Here is a 10,866-nt window from a genome sequence, read left to right as displayed (position 1 = left end):
AGTCCCTCAACCTAGGAGTAGGTGCAAAGACTATGGTGCTCTTTGCACCTACTCCTAGGTTGAGGGACTGATTACCTCATCTTCTGTACATAGTTCTACTGTCTTCAAGTTATGTCCTAGAATTTGTATTGATAAAGCCACTGGATGGCGAAACGTCTACAATAAAGATACCCAGATGTTGCACATGTGTCTTAATCTCATCATATATATATATATATATATATATATATATATATATATATATATATATATATATATATATATATATATATATATATATATATATATATATATATATATACATATATGTATATACGTATAATGTTGTTGGTATGCATGTGTATGCGTATATCTACACACTAAGCAAGCATTGTATAATAATGGATATATATCACGTGTTAATGTGTTAAATTATTCATCTTATATAATTTATAAAAAAAATGTGTATAGTATAACAATTCACACAACGGGATGAGGTTATCATTGGCTGGCAATACTCACGTCAGATTTATCTCTTCAATTGGATAGGCCTACACATGTCAGTGGATAAGTCTATATATAACTGAATATGCCTACATATTTAATTGGATAAACATATATGTTTTGGGAGACGTCATGGGATGAGGGGTCCCTTGACGGGAATTCCAGATGGTTACTGTTTAATAAAATATTTAAGATTTCGGCAGCTTTTATCATTGACACAACAAAAGTTATCTAAAGGAAGAGAAACATTAATAACTCCATGTTTCTCAACCTCTAATTGCGTATATATATATATATATATATATATATATATATATATATATATATATATATATATATATATATATATATATATATATTACCTGGAGAGGTTTTCGGGGGTCAACGCCCCGCGGTTCGTTCTGAGACCAGACCTCGTGGTGGATCAGGGTCTGATCATCCAGGCTGTTACTGCTGGCTGCACGCAAGCTGACGTACGAACCACAGCCCGGTTGGTCAGGAACTGACTTTAGGCGCCTGTCCTGTGCCTTCTTGAATACAGCCAGGGGTATATTGGTAATCCCCCTTATGCTGGGAGGCAACTGAACAGTCTTGGGCCCCGGACACTTCTTATGTTGTCTCTCAGTGTACTCGTGGCGCCCCTGCTTTTCATCGGGGGAATGTTGCATCTCCTGCCGAGTCTTTTGCTTTCATAGGGAGTCATTTTCATGTGTAGATGAAGAAGGTGAGTACTGGTGTAATGGGTGAGTGAGTATTGGTGAAGAGGGTGAGTACTGGTGAACAGGATGAGTACTGGTGAACAGGGTGAATACTGGTGAATAGGGCCTCGAGTACTGGTGAACAGGGTGTGAGTACTGGTGAACACGGTGAGTACTGGTGAACACGGTGAGAACTGGTGAACAGGATGAGTACCGGTGAACAGGGTGAGTACTGCTGAACAGGGTGAGTATTGGTAAAGTTCAGTTCTTGAAAGAACAGGGAAAGTACTGGTAAAGTTCACACAGTTGTCAGCCACCCTAATTGACCACATACTTTGTAACCGCGCTGAGAACATTAGTCAGTCAGGCGTCATTACCACAGGTCTTAGTGGTCATTTCATCATTTACTGCACCAGGAATATCACTAGGGATAGGATAGGCCTACACAGGACAATAAAAATGAGGTCAACTAGAAACTACAGTAAAGAAACACTGGTAAATAGGCTACACAATTGTGACTGGACAGAGATAACAAGTTGCACGGACGTAAACGATACCTGGGAAAAATTCAAAACAATGTTCACTACCATCCTTGATAATATTGCACCAGTTAAAGAGGTTAGGATTAAACGAAGAACTGAACCCTGGATGACTACTGAGATATTAGATAATATGAAATTCAGAGACCAGCTGCTAAAAAGATTTAAAGAAAACAGACAGGATATTGCAGCACTAAATGAATTCCAAAGGGTGAGGAACAGAGTACAGAGACTTATAAAAGGAGCAAAGGCAAAGCACTATTGCTCAAAAATTGAAGAGTATAAGCATAACCCCAGAAAGCTCTGGCAACAACTAAAACAGTTGGGGTATAGCCACAAGCCAGTAGATAGGTCTAACATAGTACTCACTATCGATAATGAGGTATGCCACGAAACATCTAAGGTGGCAAATTGCTTTAATTCCTACTACACATCTGTTGCATCAACACTAGTAAGTAAACTACCAGCTGCATCAATTACCTTTAACACAGACTCTGATAAGTTTCAAACATACTATACCAATAAAGGAGTAACCCCAAACAGTTGTCAACTAGTAAGTGTATCTCATGACTTTATTCAAAAAGAACTAAGCAGGTTAAACCCAACTAAGAGCACAGGCCCTGATAACATCCCGTCTAAGTTCCTAAAAGATGGTGCTTCTGAACTGTCAATCCCTGTTGCTCACATAATAAATCTATCAATCACCACTAATAACGTACCGGAGGGGTTCAAGGAGGCCAGAGTTATTCTGGCCTATAGTTGCTGATGTCAGCAACTATAGGCCTGTTAGTATACTCAGTATAATACCTAAAATTCTAGAGAGGGCGGTGTACTCTTAAGTAGTTAAGTACCTTAATGACAACAACATTCTCCATAGCTATCACTCGGGCTTTAGAAGATCCTACTCAACCGACACCTCCCTAATTAATCTGATGGATTACCTGAGAACTGAAATGTCAAAGGGGAACCTCATAGGTATGGTAGCCTTAGACCTGCAAAAGGCCTTCGATACTGTCAACCACAATATATTATGTAAGAAACTTCAAGCTATCGGTATAGGTTCTGTAGACTGGTTTAAGTCCTACCTTAGCAACTGGAGACAAATAGTCAAAATCAACAAAACAGAATCAGAACCCCTGCCGATAACATGTGGAGTTCCCCAAGGTAGTATTCTGGGTCCCTTATTATTCTTATGTTATGTCAATGATATGACTATCAGTGTCAAGTGCAAACTCCTACTGTATGCAAATGACAGTGCTCTGTTAGTGTCAGGTAAAGACCCACAAGATATTGCTAATGTTTTAACACTGGAACTGGAGTCCTGCAGCAAATGGTTAGTAGACAACAAACTATCATTACACCTAGGGAAAACTGAAGCCATTCTCTTTGGCACGAAACATAAACTGAGAAGGGTAAATAATTTTAATGTCCAGTGTAATGGGGAGCCCATCACTTTGGTTTCATTAGTAAAATATCTGGGAATCCCCTTTGACCCATGCATGTCAGGAGAATTGATAGGGAACAGTGTAGTAAAGAAAGCGAATGCCAGACTGAAGTTCCTGTATAGACAAGCACAGTGTCTACCTACTGAGGCTCGCAGGACCCTATGTCTAGCCCTTATACAATGCCATATGGATTACGCTTGCTCTTCATGGTACTCTGCCTTGACACATAAACTGAAAGATAGACTGCAAATCACCCAGAACAAAATCGTAAGATTCATCCTGGGGCTGGGACCAAGAGAACATGTAGGCCAGGATGAATTACAGCAGTTGGATATGTTGAATGTTGAAGACAGAATAAAACAACTGAAGCTAAATCATGTTTATAAAATTGCTCACAAACAATGTCCAGAATATCTTGTTGTCAATTTTGTGGAAAATTACATTTACTTGGATGTATCATTATATACATAACAGTAAATGATAACAAAGATAATTATTATTTATCAGAGTTACATCGACAAGTAGGAATTTGGGACACTTAGGTCACAAAAAATGTCCCCCTTCGATACCTATCACTGTCATATCCACAAGTTGCTCTGGACCTATTAATTATAAATGAAATATACATACACCAAGAATGCTGGTAAATATATAAATTTGTGGACTGTACCTGGAGAGAGTTTACCTGGAGAGAGTTCCGGGGGGTCAACGCCCCCGCGGCCCGGTCTGAGACCAGGCCTCCTGGTGGATCAGAGCCTGATCAACCAGGCTGTTGCTGCTGGCTGCACGCAAACCAACATACGAGCCACAGCCCGGCTGATCCGGAACTGACTTTAGGTGCTTGTCCAGTGCCAGCTTGAAGACTGCCAGGGGTCTGTTGGTAATCCCCCTTATGTGTGCTGGGAGGCAGTTGAACAGTCTCGGGCCCCTGACACTTATTGTATGGTCTCTTAACGTGCTAGTGACACCCCTGCTTTTCATTGGGGGGATGGTGCATCGTCTGCCAAGTCTTTTGCTTTCGTAATGAGTGATTTTCGTGTGCAAGTTCGGTACTAGTCCCTCTAGGATTTTCCAGGTGTATATAATCATGTATCTCTCCCTCCTGCGTTCCAGGGAATACAGGTTTAGGAACCTCAAGCGCTCCCAATAATTGAGGTGTTTTATCTCCGTTATGCGCGCCGTGAAAGTTCTCTGTACATTTTCTAGGTCGGCAATTTCACCTGCCTTGAAAGGTGCTGTTAGTGTGCAGCAATATTCCAGCCTAGATAGAACAAGTGACCTGAAGAGTGTCATCATGGGCTTGGCCTCCCTAGTTTTGAAGGTTCTCATTATCCATCCTGTCATTTTTCTAGCAGATGCGATTGATACAATGTTATGGTCCTTGAAGGTGAGATCCTCCGACATGATCACTCCCAGGTCTTTGACGTTGGTGTTTCGCTCTATTTTGTGGCCAGAATTTGTTTTGTACTCTGATGAAGATTTAATTTCCTCATGTTTACCATATCTGAGTAATTGAAATTTCTCATCGTTGAACTTCATATTGTTTTCTGCAGCCCACTGAAAGATTTGGTTGATGTCTGCCTGGAGCTTTGCAGTGTCTGCAATGGAAGACACTGTCATGCAGATTCGGGTGTCATCTGCAAAGGAAGACACGGTGCTGTGGCTGACATCCTTGTCTATGTCGGATATAAGGATGAGGAACAAGATGGGAGCGAGTACTGTGCCTTGTGGAACAGAGCTTTTCACCGTAGCTGCTAATAAATTATTATATATATATAGATATATATATATATATATATATATATATATATATATATATATATATATATATATATATATATATATATATATATATATATATATATGAACAATTACATAACAGAAGGAAAATATATCTGAATATCACTCACCAATTTGACTGGAGATTAAACTTAGAGTCCACTGAGAGAGATACACCTCGCGGTGTATATAATAATAATAATAATAATAATAATAATAATAATAATAATAATAATAATAATAATAATAATAATAATAATAATAATATTGCATAATTAACGGATTTCTTTTTGTGCCTACCACAAATAGAAATAAGGACTCCATTGGAAATAACTTACTGAGTTACATTATTTGTACCTCACTTTGAGTTACATTAATGGGGGATTATCCTAGGTAATTCACACACATGTGACTAGGTACGACAATTATACTTATGCGTACCTGCACCTAAATAAATTTATTTACTGACTTACATATTGTGATAATAATAATTACAACGTAACAACATAATAGTGATGAGAGGGAGCGTAGTGATGTGACCCCTTATAAGAGTAGCAAACAATGATGTGTTGGTGTTTACTGTAACAGCTGATCTATACCAGCCACTCTCTCCTCACCCCTTGCTGTAAGTCACTTATTTTACACTGTTTCATTAACCTTTTGTCACTTTTACTGATTATCTCGGCCAGGTGAGACAGGAGTGGCGATTAAAGACCTCTGTTGAAAAGGGTAAAAACCATTCAAATTTTAGCCAAAATGTCACACACGTGTCGAGGGATCCTTAGTTACCATATTATAGTGTGTTTAGTGAGTTTATTTTAGTACAGGTACACTTAAGTATAATTATCATGCTTAGTAACATATCGATACATAGTTGGGGGAGAACTATATTCTCTGGCTATATTAAATTTGTTTTATTTTTATTAACACATCAGCCGTTTCCCACCAAGGCAGGGTGACCCGAAAAAGAAAAACTTTCATCATCATTCACTCCATCACTGTCTTGCCAGAGGTACGCTCACACTACAGTTATAAAACTGCAACATTAACACCCCTCCTTCAGAGTACAGGCACTGTACTTCCCATTATTATTAACTTTGTAGCTTCCGGAATTTAGGACCGTCGGATCTGTGAAAATTTTGAGTTGGAGTAGTTTGCTATGTTCCGGATAAGTTAGATATTGCTTTAAAAAAATGATTTATATTTATTGGATGGAATGAGAGAATGACATAAGCATAAGAAAAGAGCACTGTAGAAAGCTTACTAGTTAGTATGAGTTAACCCATACTAGGCAGGTAATTCTCAAACATAAGAACAAACATGATAAAGTGCTCTAACAGATGCCTCATACCTAAAGTAGCAATGGGTGTTGCTTCACACACACAGCAACTGCAGGCCTTGCAGTGATTCACAACGTCTGTAGATAACTAAGCTACATACTGATATCTGAAGCAACTGAAAATATTTGCAGCAGTTACAAATAACTGCAGTATCTGTGAACATCTTCATCTTCAGTAACTTCTGTGAGAATTTCTTTGGCTTTCCCAAGGAATTGTGGGGGGGGGGGTATGTGAGAGAGAGAAAGAGAGAGACTGAGACTGTCTGTGTGTGTGTCTGTTTGTGTCATTCATTCATTCATTTCATTGACAATGCTTACATGCTTATCAGAGACAGTACCAAAAACTTAACCTACAGTAGAGAAATAAAGAAAAATTTTCGTAAGAACTATGGTTTCCTTATGATGTTGTAAGTACATGTATGTATGTGACGTAGTCTAGTGGCATAATGAGTATGTTGCATTATGACTTACACAGTATATATATTTATTTATTTATTTATTTATTTAAAAATTTGAGCACACATACAGAGGTACAAAAAATACAGATAAGAGCATAGCATTACTATGCATAGGGGCTGGCTTAAAATTAACTTAAGATGAACTAAGCAATGATGACATCAGTGATAAAACTTTAATGTATACAGATTACTATAAAGCACAAGTGAGTATTACAAAGACAGGTCATATGGTTGTATGCATTGTTGTACATTCAGTAGAATGGAGTATTCTGTTAGGTAGTGTATTTAAAAAATAATAAAGTTAGATTGGGTTTTAGGTTTAACATTTATGTGATATAATTGTGAGAAACATTTAAGATATACAATTTATAAGGTTCAGTTATTCAGTATTTATTTGGTTTTGGGTGAGTAAGTGATCTTTGAGAAGAGACTTGAATTTATAAACAGGTAGTGTTTCTTTTATATTTACAGGTAATGAGTTCCAGATTTTAGGGCCTTTTATGTGCATTGAGTTTTTGCATAGTGTGAGATGGACACGAGGAACATCAAAGAGTGATCTGTGCCTTGTGTTATGGTCATGTGTTCTGTTGAGGTTGGCAAGGAGATGTTTGAGGGGAGGGTTAATATCAGAGTTAAGTGTTCTATGTATGTAATAGGTGCAGTAATAAGTATGAATGTTTTGTATGGTGAATAGGTTTAGTGTATTGAATATTGGTGGAGTGTGCTGCCTATAGTGAGAATTTGTTATCATTCTAACTGCAGCCTTTTGTTGGGTAATTAGTGGTCTGAGATGGTTACTTGTTGTTGAGCCCCATGCACAAATTCCATAGGTGAGATAGGGGTAAATAAGAGAGTGATATAGGGCCAGGAGGGCTGACTGTGGAGCATAGTACCGTATCTTCGATAGTATGCCTACAGTCTTGGAAATTTTCTTAGAAATTTGTTGTATATGTGTATGAAATTTGAGTCTATTATCAAGGTGGATTCCTAAGAATTTTCCCTCTGTTAGCTTTGTGATAGGTGATCCGTTTATCATTATGTTAAGAGGGACATCTGTAGCTCTGTTACCAAACTGAATGAAGTAGGTTTTGTCAATGTTTAGTGTAAGTTTGTTAGTCCTCATCCAGGTAGATATTTTCTGTAATTCGGTATTTACAGTATTGGCTAGCGTGACTGGGCTCGGGTGGGAGAAGACGTATGTAGTGTCATCTGCAAATAGTGTGGGTTTGAGTAATTGCGAAGCATTTGGTAGGTCATTTATGTATAGGAGAAAGAGAAGAGGGCCAAGGACACTTCCCTGTGGGACACCAACTGTAATTGGTTGTGCAGAAGAGTTTGCCCCATTTGCATACACATATTGGCTTCTGTTGCTGAGGTATGACTTGAGGTAGTTGAGGGAGTGCCCTCTTATACCATAGTGTGACAATTTTACGTGGAGCAAGTCATGGTTAACTGTATCAAAAGCTTTACGTAAGTCAATGAAGATCCCCAGTGGGACTTCTTTTTTCTCTATTGCAGTGTATATATGTTCTAGCATGTGTATAATAGCATCATTAGTATTTTTATTTGGCCTGAATCCAAATTGGCAGGGGTTGAGTATGTTTTGGGAGATAAGGTAGGAGTAGATTCGTTTATGAATTAATTTTTCGAAGATTTTTGAGAGAGGGTGTAAGTTGGATATTGGCCTATAGTTATTCAACTCTGTTTGGTCTCCTCCTTTGTGGATCGGGGTGACCCTTGCTATTTTGAGTACTGTAGGGAAGGTGGAGGATTCAATGGATTTGTTAAAGAGTGTTGCAATGATTGGTGATAGCACTTGTGACACTTTTTTGTATATAAAGAGTGGTAAGGTATTTAAATCTCCTGCCTTGTTTTTTAGCGTGTTGATTATAAGGGAGACTTCGTATGGGTTAGTCGGAGCTAGGAACAGTGTGTTCGGGTAGTTGCCAGTGAGGTAGTCATTTGGTGGGGTATCTGAGCTTGGGATTTTATTGGCAAGGTTTTGTCCTATAGTGGAGAAGAAGTCATTGAGTCTGTTTGCTGTTTCTGTTGGTGGGAGTTGGGGTTCATCTGATTTTGCTAATTTTATTTCGCTATTTCGTGATATCTTTTTTGTTCTTAGAATTTCTGATAGGGTTTTCCAGGTCTTTTTTATATCACCTCGTAAGTTGGATAATCTGTTCTCATAATACAATTTTTTTGCCCTTCTTATCAGGCTGGTTAGGATTGACGAGTAACGTTTTGTTTGGTCTCTGGTTATGTGACCCATTCTGTACTGTTTTTCATATTGGTGTTTTGTATTTATGGATTTGAGAATGCTGGGTGTTAACCAGGGACTGTTCAGTCTCTTAGCTGTCATCTGTTTAGTTTTTTTAGGGCAGTGCTTGTTATAGAGGTATTGGGTCTTTTTTAGAAAATTATTAATACATTCGTCAATATCTGTATAGATTTCTAGCTCAGTGTGCCAGTCAATGTTTGCTACTGCTGTTGTGAAGTTATTAATGGCTGCCTCATTGTGAAGTCTGAAGGTGTCTTGGGGTAATTTACCAAGAGTTGTTATGAGAAAAGTAGGGTAGTGGTCTGTGGTATTATCTGTAATTATGCCTGATTTTAAAGGGGATATGGTGTTGGTCCAGATGTGGTCAAGTAGGGAAACACTAGTCTCTGTAACTCTTGTAGGTTTTGTTACTGTTGGTAGCAACATACAGTTTATATATATATATATATATATATATATATATATATATATATATATATATATATATATATATATATATATATATATATATATATATATATATATATATATATATATATATATATATATATATATATATATATATATATATATATATATATATATATATATATATATATATATATATATATATATATATATATATATATATATATGTATATACACGCCCCAGCTCTGAGGAGCTGGATGAGATTTTCGCCTTATAATCGGTGATACACACGTAACAACATGTACCGTATATGCCACCTTTATATCAACAATGTATCTCTTAAATCTTCTGTACCATATTATGCAATAAAATATTCCTATTGGTAAAAAAAAAAATATACTAAAAGATGGGGTGGTAGGGGAAGTGGAATATTCAAACGGCTTCAGGAAGAAATCCACATATTCTTCCTTGAAGTCTTTTTATGCACTTCTCCGAGGCAATGGGTCCCACAATTTACACCAGAGGTGGACCCCATCCTATATATATATATATATATATATATATATATATATATATATATATATATATATATATATATATATATATATATATATTGGAATCTTATTTATGCAGACAAGTTTAATAATTAACATACTAATCTGTGGATAGGCTACAATGATCTAACTAACCAAACCTAACCTACCTAAGTAACATTTGTAGAGAAATTGTAATAAAAATGAATGCCCCCATGTTGTGAGATCTTTAATGCTGCATAACATAAGCCTATAAAAACAAACAGGCAAAAATGAGCCTTAAACTGATGAGTATATTGGGGGATATGCAGATTGAATGTATGTATATTCCATATGATATTTTAATTAAACATAGCAAACCTCCTTTATTGAGTTTTACTGGATTGGAACTAGTTTCTTTGTTTTGGAAATGGTCATGTGCCATATTTATTATTATTATTATTACATTATTATTATTGTTATTATTATTATTATTATTATTATTATTATTATTATTCTAGGTAGTAGGTTGGTAGACAGCAACCGCCCATTTAGGTACTACCATCCTGCCAAGTGAGTGTAAAACGAAAACCTGTAATTGTTTTACTTGATGGTAGGATTGCTGGTGTTCTTTTTTCTGTCTCATAAACGTGCAAGATTTCAGGTACGTCTTGCTACTTCTACTTACACTTAGGTCACACTACACATACATGTACAAGCATATATATACACACCCCTCTGGGTTTTCTTCTATTTTCTTTCTAGTTCTTGTTTATTTTCTCTTATCTCCATGGGGAAGTGGAACAGAATTCTTTCTCCGTAAACCATGCATGTTGTAAGAGGCGACTAAAATGCCGGGAGCAAGGGGCTAGTAACCCCTTCTCCTGTATAAATTACTAAATTTAAAAAGAGAAACTTTCTTTTTT

General features: G+C 36.9%; 1 protein-coding gene across 4 annotated transcripts in view; it reads left to right on the top strand.

Moving 5' to 3' along the window:
* The first annotated feature begins 5,465 nt into the window (after nt 1-5,465).
* The window catches only part of LOC128694345 (uncharacterized), a 396,715-nt gene continuing 391,314 nt past the window's right edge, over nt 5,466-10,866 (top strand). For 2 of the 4 annotated variants that reach the window (XM_053784453.2, XM_053784451.2), the window contains exon 1: nt 5,466-5,569. The gene's annotated coding sequence lies outside the window, so the exon portion shown is untranslated. Of the gene's footprint in view, nt 5,570-5,654; nt 5,674-10,866 lie in introns of those variants that run through there. The other 2 variants (XM_053784452.2, XM_070093644.1) reach the window with 2 other exon arrangements.

The sequence above is a fragment of the Cherax quadricarinatus genome, chromosome 43, assembly GCF_038502225.1.
Source record: "Cherax quadricarinatus isolate ZL_2023a chromosome 43, ASM3850222v1, whole genome shotgun sequence".
Taxonomy (NCBI): Eukaryota; Metazoa; Arthropoda; class Malacostraca; order Decapoda; family Parastacidae; genus Cherax; species Cherax quadricarinatus.
Note: the sequence above shows the minus strand (reverse complement) of the source record. Positions and strands in the feature narration are given on the sequence as shown.